Raw genomic sequence first — 17,737 nt, 5'->3', positions numbered from 1 at the left:
GTCACTCCACACGGCGCACGTCGACGTAATATAAGTATTTATATGCCCGGAGTCTAGCGAACCCTAATCTCATACGGCGTGCGGCATATACGTATAGGTGAGGGCGATCTTTTTTATCATTTCCTTTTTTCGGCCTCTTCCTTTTTCACTTTTTTTTTTTCATTCTCGTTTCTTTTTTTTTTTTTTTCTTTCTTATCAAAGGATCAAGTAAAGCCCGTACGCATCTCATTTACTTCCTCACGTTGTATACGTATACCGCGATATATAAGAAACGTGTCTCGCGTCAGGCGGAACTTTCGATCAGTACACGCTATAGAATCCGTATTGCCGCTTTCTCATCTCGATATTCTTCGGTTGTAATGCATTATCGCCGTATACCAATCGTAACACTACGATGAAATCATCACCGAGATGCGGACGGAATCTCTATCAGAATTTGCAGAGGGGCGGAAAAAAAAGAGCGCGTAACTTCTCTCACCATTCCTCGGGAATTTGATTCGTATAACGTTAGACCGAGATAAAAAAAAAAAAAATCAGAGGAGAAGAGACGCTGAGAGAAATTTCTCCAACTGGCCACGCGTAAATTTCTCGAATTTTTCACAATTCCCAGATGCGAGTATACCGCAAAAAGTCTCGATGCTTCAATTACCTGCGACACAGGTGAAAAAGTTTTTATACATCCCTACCGCGGTTAATTGACGAAAGAACGAAACACAATCGACACACTGCGCGTGATAATACATGGATATCGAGATAATTCCCGTACGTACGTACCTCTGTACGTAATCTGCGATGCGAATGTACGTGGTGAGGTGTACGTATATATGTACGTGATCGCGGTCGTGTGTGAAAGATCGCGTTTTCGTGGCGTCGTCGGGTATCGAAATTCGACGCCTGATCTCCCCGGGGATCGTCGATCAATCCATCACGGAACGGCGCGAACGTCAAGAGGGGGATGCCTTGTGTCGAGCTGAGTGTGATATACCTGCGATATACTTGGCACACCGTTAGCGTCATCACCGCGGCAAGCCTTGTTACACCGACGGAATATCTTAGGACTTGATACTCGAAAGATGCCACGTATGCCCGTCTTGTATACCGTACACGGCGTACCGTACGTACAGTCCCGCTAAAGATCGCGGGTAAAAATATATCGCGGCGTTCGATCGCGGTTCACGTTACAGATTTTTACTTTTTCATCGATCGGAGATTCGAAAATTTGAACGAGCGCGATGAGATGTTTTGGCGTCGATTAAAAATTGCGCGGATCCGTATCGCGACGATAACAACGTTGAATATTTCACCCTTGGCGGGATGTGCGGGGGGGGGGGGGGTGAATCGAGTTCGAAGGGTTGGGTGTATCAAGGAACGATAGAAACGGGATATCCGGAGAGGTGGAGGAGCGGCATAACGTTAGCTCCATAAAACGGCAATTCCCACCCTCTCGGAAGAGTTATATCTATCTGCTTCTACCTTTACGGTCGACCGACCGGCGCGTTAAGTCTATTCTAAAACCAGACCCTATACAGGCCCATTAAACTTTACACCCTGCAGCACCTCTAAGTCTTTACAAGCCTTAACAATGGCTTAACGATCCTTATTCCCTTAAAAGCGCACTGGATTAAGAAATCTCGAGTACTCGAATTCCTAGGCTTTATATATTACCTTCTTCCTATTTCATCACGTTCGACGCGAATAACGTACGTATCTCCTGGACGGGGTAAGCCGAACGATAAAAAAAAAGAAGAAAATTACGTCGACGAAAGATTTGGTGACAACAATTGTACGACATCGTTTCAATTTCATTACAATAATTTTACGCACTGACGTTGGATCGCGCGGATATTTTTCCGCGAATATAATCGCGCGACTCGGTCGTATTTTGCCGGAGTTTGTACTCGGCGAATGTGAATTACAGGTGCACGAGGTTCTCGAATATATGGCTCGATAAATGCGTTTACTTTGTGCCATAAAGGATGTGTGACGCTTACGTACAAAATACGAGTAGGTAGGTACGTACGTGTGTATACCGTATAACCGAGTGGAGAGAGCGAACGTAGCAAAGAGTATGAACGCGAGCAGACACCGGCGCAGCGAGTAACGCTTTACGATAAAAGCTCTCTTTGAGGAATCCGTTTATTGGTTGCTAAACACCGATATATTGCTCCGATATATTGGCGGTTGGAACGCCACGGAGTAGGCAACTACACACACCGAACCGTCGACGAGCGCGCTGAGAATTTGTGAGCTTTTGAAAGTGCAAAGCGTCATACGGGGAGAGGAATATTCCATGAAACGGCTATTCGAGTGCACCAGCGGCACGGTATATTGCGGCAGCCGATATAAAGCTCTTTTTCCATCTTGTTTTTTTTTTTTATTGTTATTTTCCTTTTTTACGACGTATTTCTGCACTTCTAACATCGATAAAGTTTTTATCCCGTCAACTTTACGCCGCTTTTTCTCCTCAATCTTTTTCGTCAAGCGGGACTGATGACCGGAAGGATGTGGAGCGAATTGTTTTTTTTTTTTCTCTTTTGCTCACTCTCGAAATAAAGGATAGTTTTTTTTTCCGTAAAATTCTCAAGACTGCTGCGTAATTGTATCGCAGCTATAAGGTGCAGTTTGGCGGTCAACGAGCGCGAAATTTGAGGAGGAAATTTTACGATGGTAAGAACGGTAGAAACGGTTGAGTGAAGTCCGCGGTGATTTTCTCCTCGAATTCGAAGGTGTTCCTGAAAGTGGTACGGATTTATTATTCGCATTTTCTGCAGTTACGCGAGCGGATCTCAGATCCGAAGATTCGAGTGGATGAAGGCGTGAAATAATATGGGGGATATGGATATTATACGTAGGTATATACATGTATACGCGTCGCACTGGTTGAGACGTAAGACGGAACCGTTGTAAACCTCGGTGCACTTCACACCGTCACTTCCAGCGCCCATATTTTCCACTTGAGTGGCGAAAACTTACGACGCAGCGAGCGGTGGTGCACAGTCCCGCGTATACGGTATAGTCGGGTATTTATTTATATACGTCGTATACGTCGTCATGCACCAGGGGAAATATTGTACAAACGGAAAGTTTATCTTTCCGAGCGTTCATATAATAAAACCATTGTCGACCATCTACCGAAACATTCCTCGCCCATCCCGGGGATATACATGCATGGGTACCTAGAAGTGATATCAAATTAAATGCGGATGAACGTAAAAATGATAATAAAAGCAAAATTCGACGGGGATATTTTTTATTTTTCTTTCCACCGAGCTTTCTACGTTCTTACATGTACGAGAAATTTCCAAGATCTTAAGTGCGACGAGAATGAACGTTATTTTGATCCTTTGAACCTTCGCTCGAGACATGTCTCTAATATTCGATTTATATTTATCAGATTCGAAGATCCTTCGTTTTTTTTCTTCTAATTCTCGTCATTTCCGTGGACCAGTTCGAACCATATATAATCAGACAATTTCGAGCTCCGTTTACTCTTCTTCCCGAATTTATTTTTTCAACTTTTCGACCCGCCTGGTGTCGCACGGATCAGCAGTTTTTCTTTTTTCTGACGCGATTCACTCGGAGTAAAAAATGACAGAAGATTGAATAGAAAATTAACGGCTAATTTTCAAATGGAAAAATAAAACCACGTGATCTCATTTATTGGAGCAGGACGAGGAGCGACGCGATTCTCCTCTTACAGTTATCTGGATTTCCTTTATTTTCCTCGTCCGGTTTTTTATTCTACTTTGTTATACTTTTTTCCTCCCCATCTCCCTTTCGGGCATCTTTTTCGTGCAAGTCGAGCCCCCGAACGGGGAAGGACGTCCCAGGGGTTGGTCTGGTCTCGGGTAGCTGGTCTGTGGGCAGCGTCCGGCAATGATATATGTAACACAGTGTCCCGTCGGCTCGATTTCCAAGAGAAAAGGGAAAACCAAAATCTCATTGGTCGGGAAAGCTTCGGAGCTTGGCCAATCCCGAGCATCCCTGATAACGACGTCGAAGGACCGCCTCCGCAAGATGCTACCCCTCGACAGACGCTCGGCGTCGTTCTAGAATTTCTACTAGTATTTCTATCTCTATACATTTCATCCCTCGGTGGGCATCGTCCCCGATGATTCCGATAGTCAATTTTTAGGAGAATTTATTCCATCTCATCTAATTTGAACGATACGATCTTCCGTTGCGTGAAGAGAAATAAAAAAAAAAAAGAGAAATTGAAAAAGAAAAAATTGAACGAGAAATGTCCCCGAAGTTCGTGTTATTTCATCGTCGAGTAATACGAAAACTAAGACGTTGCAGTGGGGCTTTAATCTTTCCGAGGCAAAGAAATGGAAATGATGTGTCTTTTTGTCCCGGGTGTAATCGAAGAAAGTACTTCACCTATACTTATACGTACACACGGAACGGCACGTTGCTACTCAGAAGGTCTTCCAGTTTTTGCGATTCCCTCAATTTTAAAGTCTAATTCAAACGAGTTCTTCGTACGATAACATTACGGGAAATAGCTTGAAAATTTATAAGTTCGTAAACTCGTAAGTAGGTAAAACTATACTCGCGGAATCTGTCTATTCCTCGGGGTTTTATCCATATCCTAATTACGTAATTAAAAATGATTCGAATGAAATAACGATCGATCGTTGAAAAATCAGTCGATCGCTCCAACCCCAAAATTCCACTGCCCTCAAATTTATATTCAAACTGCAACGACTCGAAATCTTTTTTTTTTTCGTTCCAAAAAACCATCACCTCCAAAACTTCAGATCCGAATAATCAAGAGTCCCGTAGGTATCTTCGTCGCTGCAGAAAGTTTTCGTCTTTAATGGGGTTAATCAATTTTTCTTCCGTTAACGTTATTAATTACAGGGGTTCTAGTTTTGATATAACGAGCAAAAAGTACGAGCAGTTTTCTACCGTAGTACGTAGGGTTGTGCTACTGGGTGGTAATAATATACGTGCAGGGTAATGGAGCAGCGGCTGGTTGACAAGATAAAACCTCTTGATAACGACAAGGGGGCCCCCGAGGCGTTTCTCCGCAAACCTACTATAAGGAGGGTGAAGAATTACGCGGTATATTGTAGCTGGTAAGTGCGTGACCGCGTGAATGCGTGACGCGTGTAACAACCGTGCTGCACAGGAAAGGTTCTCGCACGCACCCCGTTCCCCGTTCCGAGCGCGTCCGTCGTCTTCCCGGTATTTTAGAGACCTCCGTTATACTTTAGATTCAATAAGACGCCGCGCAGGTGCTCAACACCCCAGCTCGGTTCTGTCCTGTCGCAGGACTAATCAGATCGCGGGAACGGATCAGGCTTAGGTACCCGTGTACGGGTCGTTTCGCGGAGGATGAACCGTCGCCGCTATTTCGCGTTCATTTCCCTCTGGCGAATTAAAAATCGCCGATGTACGTACGGTGGATAAATTATTATCTCATACGAGATTCTCTCTCGCTCGCGATTAATTACGTTTCGGACGTTAAACCGTTTCGGAGTGGACGAAAAAAAGGAAAAATGGTACGACGATCCATTTCGCTGATTGACAAGCGTACACGCGATATATTATCCGCGTTATATAGCGTTGTAAAAGAAACATGATATATACTTCCGATTCCATCTTACGTAAAACTGGTTCCTGCAGTCGTAACACTCGTACTAAATCTCAATAAATTTTGTTTCCGTCTCATCGGATCACAATGAAAAACTTTATCGATCTGATCATTTCGAGGATGAGCCTGAGACGATAATCTTTTTTTTATTGGATTATAAATTTGTTGGAAAATCAAGATGATAACCGGTGACGTCTGCGCGTGAATAACGCGTCTTGATTACCCCGATTGAAGCGCTTTTAGAAAATTACCCCCGGCGCGCGAGAGAGTGTTTGAGAAGGTGGAACGTGCGACAGGTGCTTAATTAAGGGCTTCCATCGCCCTTGCACGGTTCAACCGCACACGCCATGAGTCGGGGAATCCAACGGTCCGTGTCTACCGTCTAGTCGGTTTTCGACGATGGGAAAATACGCGCCACGCACTGTATACACGTCGCATTAAATTCATACGAAGCTTATTAGCACGAAAAGGTTCCACTTAGAGCCCCATTATTGAATTATTAGTAGTTTTATGCGGGCACTTTCGGGTCAGGTGGGCGTGAATGAAAAAATACGTGGAAACTACGCGGCAGCTTTCTTTTTCGTGTACACGAGACGGAACACCGGAAGCGGAAAAAAACCCAAAGAAGGGTAGAATCGGAGAGAAAACCGTTCTCGTGAAAAAGAATAAAATTTTCGAATCGTTGCGAATCTTCTTTTTTCGGCGCGAAGATATTCGCGAATAATGTCCGAAAATTGCCGCGACGATGGTTACGTGTATATTGTATGTAACATCGCGCCCCATTACGATCACGCCTCGCAATTTTGTCCGGGCGATTGGATTTTCGCTCGAATAATTCGTCGAGGAAATTGAAGTTCGGCGGTGTATCTGGTGCACACCGAAGAGGAAGAGTGTTGCGTTGGCCGGAGATACGCAACGGTTAGGTATATATGTATACGCGACTCGATGATATTGCGAGCAGATTGTAACAGGAAGCGTTATTAGCATTGGCTTTCATAATTAATTACCTGATTAATGCGACGATGCGGAAACGTCTGCTTGTCCATTTGTCCGAGTATCGCACCGCTCTACCGTACACTGCACGTACGTACGTACGTACGACCTACGTTCACATTTATCTCTACGACGTACCCGCTCATATTCGATACAAGCCGAACGTGGCCACGCCGCGGAACGACGTGGGTCGCTGCGAAATCTCTGCACAGGGTGTCTGGAAAAAAAGAAATGACCAATTCAAAAATGGGAATTAAGAATCGAGCTGCAGATCGCGCGACGCTAATTTCGTTCTTTTTGATAAAAACTGTTGGAAAATGGGGGTTGAAAAGTGAAGCAAAAAATCATCGTTGAATGTCGACGAGGCTTGGACAATTGTCGATCGATTTTCCAAACTTTCGTAGTTTATTTTCGGCACACGATTCGCGGGGACAGAAAGAGTCGGCGTTTCTTTTTCGTCCACCGTGTGTAATTCACGATATCTACGAGACTCGTTCATTACGTTTACGTCATAGGTGCATAGGTAGGTACGTACGTACACGGAGCGATGAATTTCGTATTCAGAGAAGCTAATCACGCCGGTGAAACCGGGAGGGCCGGTCAGTGGCCATCGAGCAGATATACAACGCGAGCGGGCCTCGTCTATCTATATTTATCTATTGTCGCCGTAATTGATGACGATCGTTAGCTAACAATTAGAAGCTTTGGAATAATGCGCGTCGTGCTTACGGGCCGTAACCTAGTCTAATTCAACCTGACCTGACCTAGCCGCTGGATCACGGGTCATCGGTTTAGGCGATACGATGTTCCGCCTCGTCGCACATTATCAAGTAATCTAGGCGCCGTTGTTTTGACATCGTTACACCTTTCGCTACCCATACGCCGTTCATAGCTCGCGTTAACGTCGAAATTCTATTTCCTCGGTGCGAATAAAATTTCGGAAAATCTCTAGCGATTGCGAGAGAATTTTCCGCGATTCCGATCGAACGATCGGCACGTCGCCGAATCCGCCGGACCTGCGCGTCCGCATTAATCGCTCATATTTTTGCTTCGATCGGATTCGCTCATCGAGCTCGCATCGCTTTCGGTGAAAGTGGATCCCGCAGAAATATATTTCCTACAGGCGTGCCGATAGAAGATACAAAATCTACGCGACATAAACCAATACGTGTCGTATTCTGATTCCTCTTCGGGACAGCGAAACACGAAAATCTAATAAAATAAACAAGAAAAAATAGTGCCGCGACCCAGAACCTGACGTTTATACGGTAACAGGCGATCCATATTTCTGTACCGGGTTGCGTAGTTTTCTATAACTTCCGGATAAACGTATTGATAAAAATTATATCGGAAAGCTTTTTTACGTAGACGTGTACACGGCGTCGAGGGCGCTACGTCGTTATCGGGCGGATCGATGTTCTTCGTTTTTTATTTAACTAAAATTTTTCTTCTCCTTCCATACAATGTCACAGCACACGATATGCAGCGTGAGAGATGTATGTTGTATATATATTCACGCGAATGCGAATGAAATTTTTCCGTGTCACTTTTATCCGCATCGAAAGAACCGAATGAAACGTACGTTGAAAAATGTTAATGGTATTTCTAATCGATTGAATATCGACTAATCGATTCAACGGGGGAATTAGCATCCGGTTTTACTCTCCGCGGGGTGGTTTAGTACAGCTGCATAGCTACGTGTATTCAAAGTCGGATAAATCGAATTTCGCATAAATAAGCCGTAAGTCTCGTGACTCGTCGTGTCTTTACTTATTTATTGGCATTTAGGACAATTAGAAGTTGGCATGAACGCCAGGAGTAGATATATACAACAGGGGCACATTAATCAGAGGAACGGAAAGAAAGAAAGAGAAAAGGCTGATCTCCGAAGACAACTACGATTGAGTTACGTTGATTTTATTCCCCCCGTACCACCCTTACTTTTTATACGCCCGACCCCCGCGCCGTTTGAGCTACTGTATTTTTTTATTTTCATTTTATTTCCACGTTATCTCTTTTTGTTTCTGTCCCGCGTGCCTGACTCCAACCGGATTAACGTTGGTGCGGTTTTTAAGTAGGCAATTTCCTAATTCACTACCCCGAATTCCTGATTTATTACGATTCAACCTGTTATTCAATCTCCGCAGATTTATAGAGTGGTGAAACATACCGGAGAACCTTCGCCCCGCTCTCTTCGTACCCTTGACTCGATTTTCCTTCTTCTTTCCTTCTCCATCTCCCGAATTTCATCAGCTCTCCGAAAATCCAAATCTTTAATTTTTCGGAAAAAATTCAAAATGAACCGAAACTTTTTACACGCGTGACAAAAATTTTAGAGTGCCACCTCCAGCGGGGTGACGGTAAACGGTGGAGATAGTTCGGCAGCGTCGAGGCGCGGCAAATTAGCGGGACAATAAATTCTTATTAGAATTGGACCGACCCCTGCATGCAGCGGGAGCCATGAAGGCTACGGATTCTGCGATGAATAGGTCGGGGATCCGCGTGCTGCGGTGTTTAGCGAGACACGGGCGAGTGATTTCGGTGGTCGGTGGCGTTACGCGCGGGACAGAGGAGAGTCACGCGTCATGAACGCCGTCGTGTTCTTTCCTACCTTAAATTTTCGTGCAAAACTCGTATGAAAAGGTCCGCGGAGAGCATTGGGACGCCCTTTTGGTCTCGGTTCAGGAAACAACGGGAGTCCCCGCACTGGCCGTAGTATCGTCACACCCCAATGCTGCACGGCATCGTTTTACTACGCGATGCCCCATTATGCCACGAATACTTCACTTCTCCCGGTATTATCCTCACCCCAGACGGTGTCTCTCTCTCTCTCCCTCTTTCTCGCTCTCTGTCTCATTTTCTCCCTCCGGTCCATCGATCATCGCGACAAACGACGACGACGCGACGCGACGCGACGTAGCTGAGGTACTCCGGTAAAAAGAGAGCGGGAGAGAGACGAATTCGTTAACGACGTGAATCACTGCACAGCGCGTACCGTTCCACCGTGAGTTATGAAACAATAAACACAATTTTTGTGTCATTTCTCTCGCGGGGGAAACGGATACGCATCGAAGAGTGCGAACAACGAGGGCTCGACTCGCTAAAGAGTACAACGAATTTAACGTACAAAATTTTTCGTCGCGAGACGATCCCGCGGCCGGTGAGTCGAAGATGAGGAAGAATTTTACGGCGACGACGGTATTAACGAGCCGCTAACGAGAAAGTGGAATGTCGGATGATCGAGCTCCAGAATCGAGTGGCCTGAAAGCAACGGCTTATAAAACCAGCGACCCGGCGAGATGCGCTGCGGGCAGGAGAGTCTTGCAGCGAGTTACGGTGAGATTGGCATCTTGCGAAAGACCGGTGGCCAAAGCGAGGTCCCCCGTGTTGCTGCAGATCTATTAGCGGTCCCGGGAATGTCGGATCACCGTGAGATGACCCCAAATCTTCTTCTGACCCTATACAACCGTGATAGTGCAGCACGCCGCTTAATCCATGCCTCTGGAATCCAGTTTAACGCTCTCCTAATCAACGGCTCGATCGACGCTACCGACCTCCGTGTCTGCGATTGAGAGGGACGGAAATAAAAAAGAAAAAAATAATCGACGATTAAAAAAAGGAAAGGAGGAAGAAGGAGACATCACGAACGTCTCACAGCTGCGATGAGAAAGTATATCAAACGATTATAATGAGCGGCGCATGAACGTTCAGATAAAAGTTCCTGATCCCCCCCGAATTTCGAGGGAAAAATTAAATCCTATATCATTTTTTTCGCTCCGAACGATTTGATCGCAAACTATTTTGTAAATCCGGATATAATTCATCACAGCTATATGCATAATCTGATTCGTTTGCAATAAATCCTGATAATTTGTGCATCGCGTTATTATTTATACACGCATACGACACGATAATGCGTTAACGGTGTCAGGAGTAATAATGGTATAATGTACGGCGAATATGATATACCTACCTATATAAAATAACGAGCAAGTGCATCGCGCGCACGTGAAATTTTTCCATGTAATTTTATTATATACGCCGCGTCAGGGGGAGGGGGACGGGAGGGGGTTTATTTCTGTCCCGTTGAGCATGTAAAAATTTTCCACCCGCAGATACAAACGGGGTATACGTATATATAATGCAACGTTTGTTTTTTCAACGAGTTCGTTCTACCGTACGAGGTTTGTCGAATAACGCGAGGGCGCTCGCTTTTCCCCGCGCGATCGCAACACACGTTCAACGTTTCGCGGATCACGCAAAATGGTCGATTCTATACACAACAAACGTATGCCTCTATACGTGCTTTCCAAATACACGACCAAGGACCGGTTCGCCATTTTTTGTTGCCCCATTTTTTCGCCGTTACTTTTTTTGCCATTTTTTTTTTTTTACACATCGCCTACTGCAGTTCAAAATTGCGTTGTTGTTTGAAACACACGAACGCCAGCCCCCAATCGGCTAACGAGTGATACGACGAATGGCTATCGATGAAACGAAAATTCCTTTTCCTAAAATGACAAATTATTTTTTAGGATCCGGTAGATGTTGCTCAATTTTCGATCCTGCATTTAATAATCCCTCTCCGAGCTTCGATGGAGTTTTCATAAGTCGAAGCTGCAGTTTTACCTTCGATGTACCTAACGCGAGTATTCGTGGTAACGAGATCGCAGGGGGTTTGAGATGATTCGGTTGTGTCTATGAGGCGACGATATACCGTGGAGTGTATACAGTAGGCGTTGAGGTGTTTCTGAGGTCGGTGTCGGTATAGGTAGGTATATACGTATACATCGGTAATGGGAAAGCGAGTTTCGCTCCGAGTAATGGCGGCCCCAGGGACACCACTCGAATCTCGACGGTTGGCGGAAGGGTCGTAGAGAACGTTTCTCTGCAGGGTGATACGAAACACTTGTTAGCACCTCCTAACGCGGTTCGTCTCCTCAGACCCTCGGCTCACTTACCGGGTGAGACCCCACCCCCACCCTACGCGCACACACCCCTCCCCGTTTCCTTTCCTCTTTTCCCTGACCCCCTGCCCCCCCTGCCCCCGTCAACCCGTCTCTCCGGATTCATTGCCGCTAATTGTGTGTCCTGCGAACGACCACTCCACGGGAATCCGGGACGCCCGTTATCCCCCCGTGTCCAAGCACTCGACGCCGTAGCGATCGGGATATACCCTCTGAAAAAGCTTCGGCCTGCTCTCGAGGGCTCGTTAACTCCTGGCGAAGCATCGTCCCGTTGCCGAAAACAACCGATCGCGCAACGTGGCGCCAACTCGTTGTTGAATTTTTACAAAATCGAAGTCCTCGATTTGCCGAAATCGAAGTGGTGCGGGGTCCAGCCGATAAGGCACCAGCTCCGTCACGCTCAACTTCCACGTGAAGTGGCGGCTACTTGTAGATGTCGGTGGTACGCGTATAACAACGTAGGTTTCCGCGACGAGGTGTACGACTTACACGTGTATACACGCGCTGCGCATGGATACAGGTATGTGCCTACATTGTGGTATACATAGGTATATAATTCGCGTGTCTAAAACGGCGTCCGCACGTACGGCGTCGCGTGTCGGAAGACTGTAGCCGTCACAGTGACTATTATATCGAAGGGGTAGAGATCGCGATAAGGAACGAACTCACGTAAACGAGGAGCGCGGGGGTTGGATCGCGCGGGGGGTGAAGGGGGGTGAAGGGGGGTGAAGGGGGGGGTGAAGGGGGGACGGGGTCGGCATGGGGTCGGGGACGAGGTAGCAATCTTGGTCTCGGCTAGCTGGCCATTTCACGTTTCCTTCCTGCGGGCTGCCCCCTTCATGCTCCCGCTTTCATCCCACCGGCAGCTATTCCCTAAATGATTAATTACCGGCCTCAGCGTCGTAACGCCGCGCGTACAACGCTGACCGTAGGTGGAATGGCGGAGTTAAAATAAGCTCATTTCTAAAACGGATATTCCGTGCGGGAAATATGTTCCGTTCCTGCTACGTCGACGTACCGCTCCACTCCGTTCACAATCAGTTGTTGTTGTTCCTCCGCTCGTGCGTTACTCTCGGACACAAGGATATTCGCGAGATTTTCGTTTCTTCCACGTCCACAAAGCGGCGCCCATGCGTTTCTTCGCGATTCGTCGAGATCCGCAATTGCGGACCGCCATTTTCATTCGAATACGATCCCTCTTTTCGCCGCTGACTCCCCGTTATCGAGTACAAGCTTGCGCGTTGGGTTCCGACGAGGGGTAAAAACGACGCGGCGAAGCTTCCGGTTTTTCTGAAGAATCGCCATTTTCTTCTGCCCCCCCTTTTTTTTTTTCTCCATGGCTTCATCGGGGCAAAAATGGGCATCCGAGGAAATTAACGGTGCCGCGGATTTCCGGTGCGACGACGCGACGAAATCGGAGGGATTTCGGATACGTCGTAATATATAAGCGAGATTTAAAAACGCGGACCAGACGAGATTCGAACGACCGAAGAGAATCGAAGAATCGAATCGGATTTATTTTTTTTTTTATTCCCATAGATCTATACCGATCACGTATATTCAACGGCGTTGGTGTATAAAAGTTGAGTTAGATTTCCGTAGCCGGGAAAATGAAGGTCGTCCTCTAGATATCGTTCGAACGAATTCAAAGCTCTCCTCTCTCAGAAGCGGAATACATTAATTAAAGTCCTTGCTGCGGTTCCCGGTTCCCGGTTCCTGTGGGAGTGAGCCAGGGAGTCGTGAGAACGTAGTGATTAAAGCGAACCTTTGAGCCCGCCAAGTATCGCGGCCTTGCGCTTAATAACGGCCTGCTGCCAGAGGGCCGTGAAGAGAGAAAACGAGAGACTTTGGAGAGAGACGTCGCAGAGAGGGAGATTGAGAGATTGAGAGAGAGAGAGAGGGAGAGGGACGAGGTGCGAGGGCGAGAGAACGAGGGCGCTTCGTAACCTCTCCAGTCCTCTCTTATTTTATAAATCAAAACAGATTAGAGCGGTTTTCATTCGAGGGGGCCTTGCTATGCAAATGTCAAAGATCTGAGCCTCGACGGACGACCCGGTATATGCCCACTCCAACCTCAACAAACATTCACCAATCCCTAAAGAAAATATCGTATTCCCTTACATACCGAGATCGTTCGTCCGCCGACGAGGCGTCGCACCGGGTGTATTAAATTATTATTTCTTTTAATTCGATAGAAAACTCTCCGTGTCTTCTTCTTTTTTCTCGTCATCCCTTATCTTCTTCAGCTCGACAATTTTCCCGCGACGTCGTCGGATCTCGCGAAATTATCGTCGCGAGATCTTTCCAACTCCGGGTAGAAATTTTATGAAAATTGTACAAACACCGATACGACGCTGTAGGGGAGTTTGAGCAATCGCGAGGGATGGGTATGTACGCGGCCAGCGTGTGCAGCGACCCCGTGTCTTCCGAAACTCCGTACCTAGATCAATGTACGCTACACCTAGCCCGTATATATATCATATACGTACAATACTCGGTGTGTTTTCAATGCAAACACAGCTCTGTTTGCACACTCGATCTGCTCGTCAAAGGAACCCCTCAAATTTCACCGCACTCCTGTTTGCCGGGATTAAGGCTAATAGTATCTCTCACTTCCTTTCAAATTCTCCTGGCCAAGTGTTACTATTGCGGATTTCACCTCTCGTCCCCGCCCAAGGCACCAAGGACCACGTGCGGCCGCAAAAAACACACGCGTCTGTAACGCAGATCACATCGTAGTTTTTAATTTTACGTAAGACTTTTGGAGATGTTGATAACGCGAGATTTCGTTACAAAAATGGAAGAAAGGTATAGGTGGGTTCGGAAGTCGAGGGGGCAGAGGACCCCGTTGGATTTCGTGTGCTTCTGGCTAGGGTCCAGCGAAATCTTCAACGTCGTCTTAATCCTCGTATATCTTATCCGCGCGGCGCGTCAGTATACCTACCCGGCGACTGGTTCTAGTTGGATGTTTTTAGGAGGCATACGCATATAAATTCTTGCGGATTTTGGCGGCTCGTATACCCCGGCTTCTGCCCCATCCCCTCGACCATGGTAACAGATTTATGGACTTATAGATTCTTCCGTTTCCCGCTTTTCCCCGTTTTTCGTCTTTCGCTTTTATTTTCTCTGTTTTTGTTTCGCGATACTCCTCGCGTCGCGAGCCGATCTCTTACCACCCGCGCTGGGCATACCCTAAGTTATGCGACCGAGCAAAGGTCTCTCTGGTCCACATAAATTTGTCACTTTACCCCGTACACAGTTCTACTCCAACATCCACGGCGCTTTTCTTGCCCCCCCACCCCTTTTTCCCAACGTCCTTGGCCCGAGTCCAGCCGAAACACATTTTACTGATTAAAATATGTGTAAGAGCTGCGAATAAAATCTTCCACGAATCGAACGCGCGTGTCGAAGATCGTTCGTTATGTGTACATATGGGAGAGGAATTTCGTCAAGTTTTGCCGGATTTCGTGTCACGGTCCTCACCGTGGAAGAAATATACGCTCGCCGGTATGTTCCCCGAGCTCGGGGAATCCGCGCCGTCCGATATCATCCCTTTCTACTTCATCCACCGAAGAACGCAAACGCCCCGGCGCGCCGCTGGCAACAGCTTATAAATATTCAATGGCCACGCGGCTAAGATAAACTAATTAAAACTTAGATGTCGGTAGTCACTTTAGATTTTTACTTACACAAGAAGCATCTCAGTGCGCGACCGCCCTAACTACGATGAAAAAAAGTCTACACGACCCGCCGATTCCAACGGATTCGAAGCAAATGCAAAGAAAGCTTTACTCTGTACTCTCATTAAGAAACCCACCGGCGCGTTCATTTAATTCCACATTTATTTTATTTTAGTAAATTTTTTGTCGATTTTTTTCTCTTATTATACTCGGTGTTCAAATAAATTTGCCCAACTAAGTCCACAAGCGAATTGCACAGTAGCTGCTGAAAATTCGAATTAAACGTACAATTAATTCAAGTATAGCATAGGAAGAAAAAGGAGGAAAATTCATGTGAACATGCATACGTTGGTGAATCGTGTTTTTTTTTTTTGTTTTTTTTCGTACACGCGAGAATAAAAATTCTTCTCTCTCCTCAACGTTTCGTATTTTAATTCGGTGTTTGTGTTTCCTCCCACCGGTCCATCTTCCGCTTCTTCGTCTGCTGAAGTTACTTTCATTTTATTTTATTTTATTCTTCAAGTTTTTTTTTTTTTTTTTTTTTTTTTTTTTTTTGTCTCCGCCAGGCTTACTTAAGATATTAAAAGCCTCCCTCGTGGCTCAGTTAGAGTCTCGGTACAGTTTCCTTTCTTATGTATACGCGTATATAATATACCTTTACATATGTACCGTTGTATCCGACGGTAGAAATCGGCGCGCGCAGTGTTGGATGTTTTGCGAGGGAGTTTATTTAATTTGTAAGCGGATTTTTGCACTAATCAACGGATTAAAGAAAGAAGCCCCAAAAGGACGGATGAACCGACGAGACGACGTAGACGGACGGACGTACGGACGGACGGACGTCTATATCCGAAGGGGAGGAGTCCCGCGGAGGGTTCCCCTGATACACAGAGGGACGCTACGGAAGAGTAAGACGGACGGAGAACAAGAAAGTCATTTGAATTTATTTTAATTACACTAACGAACAGACCGCAGAACGAACCTAACGAATTATTTGCTCGAATATGATTACGTGGAATTTCTAATGACGGATTGACCCCCGACCCACCCTTATATCCGAGGCCCTCGAATCTATTTACTTTTGGCTCAAAATCACCCCCCTTCCGTCCCTCCCGTACTCTTACAACCCTCGATATTCAATCTTCGCCGTTCCGTCTCCTGCCATTCAACCGAAATTTCACCGTCTCTTATTACTGCAGACGGGGAATAAAATGTACGGTATAAACAATTCCAATCACCGCTCCTCCCGAGCAACCCTCGCGAATCGACAAAAAAAAAAAAAATTCACGTCGCCTCGACTCAGGTAAGATGAAAACCAAATTCAGCTCTCTTCGATTCGAAAGATTCCCTCAAAACTTAAACCTCGTTCGATTCGATTGAGAATTTTCTCTCTTCTCTTCCAAGGAGACCGCAACTCGATCCCAGACAATTCCAGTGGTTCCGAAAAGCTGTGCGAAATTCTCACGTAAGGTCCTCCAGACGTGACCAATTAGGACGTAGATAATGCAGACCGTTTCTCGGGGTGGTAGGGGGGGTACGGTGCGGTGTGGTGCGGTGCGGTGCGGTGCGGAAAAAGATAGGGAATACGAGGGGGATGAATATAATATGTATATAAACTCGTGGAATATCGTTGGCGGGGGTTCTTCCGCGAATGACATTGCGTTTGAAGAGCGTGACTATTCGATTCGTTGAGTTCTCGCCTTTCCGGAGGGCGAAAGAGAGAGAGAGAGAGAGAGCGAGGGAGGAAGGGAGTACGACGAGTCGGAGGAGTTCGAGGCCGGCGAAACCCCGAACCTTTTCGCTTCACCTCGCTCAGAGACTACGGCTCCCGACGACGTCGACGAGGATGAAGATGAGTACGAGGACGAGGACGAGGACGAGGATGAGGAGGAGCGCCCGATCCCGCTGCCGCCTGTGCACGACGATCCCGAGTGTACGCTTGGGGTTCGCGCGATCTCTGACTCACCCTTGGCGTGGGCAAAGCACACCCCCCCTTTCGGCCGAGGGTAGGACGGGGCGGTGAATTTGCAATGCAAATCGTAACATACCGTATCACACACCTACGTCGTTTCACTCCACCAACACCGACTTGTAAGCCCGTACTACCGATCATCCAACGACGAACCTATCCGCGGACCCGTCACTTCCCTGTATCTGTACATATACGCGGGTGCCCGTAAACCTACGCGTTGTACGAAAAACGACCCATTGATTTCGCTAAGTTTGCCACGGGTTATTCACTCCTACCCCCAGAAATTGCCGTCCCGAAATATCGAACACGCGAGATGATATTTTGAGCGTACGATACTTCGAACGAGGTGTCAATTTGAAATTCTCGAAAGTGCGACGGTGATTAATTTACTTCTGAATGAAAAAATACCGAAACGTTGTAATTTGGTGCGCGGTTGTTGGATCGGTGTTTTTGGTGTTTTTTTTTTTTTTTTTCTTTCGTTCGTCAATTTTTTCACGGGTGTAATTTTTCCCTCCGAAATTCACAA

At 46.5% G+C, this 17,737-nt stretch overlaps 1 protein-coding gene across 13 annotated transcripts in view; it reads right to left on the bottom strand.

Annotated features, from left to right (window-relative positions):
* LOC105692637 (protein downstream neighbor of son homolog) overlaps window positions 1-17,737 on the bottom strand; it is a 159,023-nt gene that overhangs the window by 10,347 nt on the left and 130,939 nt on the right. For 10 of the 13 annotated variants that reach the window (XM_048653893.1, XM_048653892.1, XM_048653896.1 and 7 more), the window contains one exon: window positions 6,607-6,809. The exons of 1 other annotated variant lie outside the window; for it this stretch is intronic. The gene's annotated coding sequence lies outside the window, so the exon portion shown is untranslated. Of the gene's footprint in view, window positions 1-6,606; window positions 6,810-14,048; window positions 14,276-17,737 lie in introns of all 13 variants that reach the window. 2 more of the 13 variants (XM_048653894.1, XM_048653901.1) reach the window with 2 other exon arrangements.

Source organism: Athalia rosae, chromosome 4 (genome assembly GCF_917208135.1).
Source record: "Athalia rosae chromosome 4, iyAthRosa1.1, whole genome shotgun sequence".
Classification (NCBI taxonomy): domain Eukaryota; kingdom Metazoa; phylum Arthropoda; class Insecta; order Hymenoptera; family Athaliidae; genus Athalia; species Athalia rosae.
This window is presented reverse-complemented; position numbering and strand designations above follow the sequence as displayed.